Raw genomic sequence first — 1,035 nt, 5'->3', positions numbered from 1 at the left:
CTGAGCTCTTCCTGCCAAGTAGGGATACAGTGAGAAAGCAGCATATGGAAACCAGAAACACGGCCCTGGACAGATACTGACGCTGCTGGTGCCTTGATGTTGGACTTCAGCTACCAGAACTTCGAATAATAGATGTTTGCTAAGCCACCCAGTTTATGGAATTCTATTATAGCAGCCCACGCTGACTAAATGGGTGGAGGACAAAATGAAAATTCCAAAAACTTTTCCCAGAAGGAATCATATGCCACTGAGTGCCCAGCCCAATGGGTGGAAATAAATCCTCACAAATGTATGACCTTGTGCAATGTTACAATATGGAAACAAGAAGGTTTTTTTAGCTTCCAGGGTGTGGCAGGAGAAGGGGAAAACACTTCCTAGAAAAGACCAAGAATCAGAGAAGCACTGGATTTCTCAATGACACTGAAACTTAGGAGACAAGGGGGTGATTGATGCCTTCAAAAGCCTAAGGAGAAATGATTTCCCAGCCCAGGGCTCTCAATCCAGCCAAATTACCAACTGAGTGAGGGGACAAAATTGACATTTTCAAACACAGTGTCTCAGATTTATCTCCCTCCCATGGAAGCTTTGTAAGAAACCCCCTAAGGATGTTCTCCACTAAAGCAGAGTTGCCAAGAAAGGAAGGTGGGATTCCCCAGATAGTGATGAAGAGATCCTAAATTAAGACAACGGCTTACTCCTGACAGCACAGCCAGACCAGACCAAAGCAGGTCAGAGGCTCTGGCAACAGATTCTTCAGGAAGATGAAATTCAGTCAACTTGTGTGTTTCATTATGCTGAGAGGATGACTGACGTGCCTGAGGGAAGAATTTAGGAGTTGGACAGCAAAATAATCATAGTAAATGTGAATGCTAAGGTAAGGCCCTGAGTGGGTACGTACATAGCTATAATGCCAATATGATTATATTGGGAGAATGAAAAAACAGGAAGTGTGTGAGAGTGTAAGTTTGGTGGGGGGAGAAGGTGAAAGACAACTGAATCTTCGAAATTAAGAAAAATAAATAATGGCTAAAGCAA

The sequence above is a fragment of the Hipposideros armiger genome, unplaced genomic scaffold (assembly GCF_001890085.2).
Source record: "Hipposideros armiger isolate ML-2016 unplaced genomic scaffold, ASM189008v1 scaffold_1111, whole genome shotgun sequence".
NCBI classification, from domain to species: Eukaryota; Metazoa; Chordata; class Mammalia; order Chiroptera; family Hipposideridae; genus Hipposideros; species Hipposideros armiger.
The sequence above is the reverse complement of the archived record's forward strand: the minus strand, read 5'-3'. Positions refer to the sequence as shown.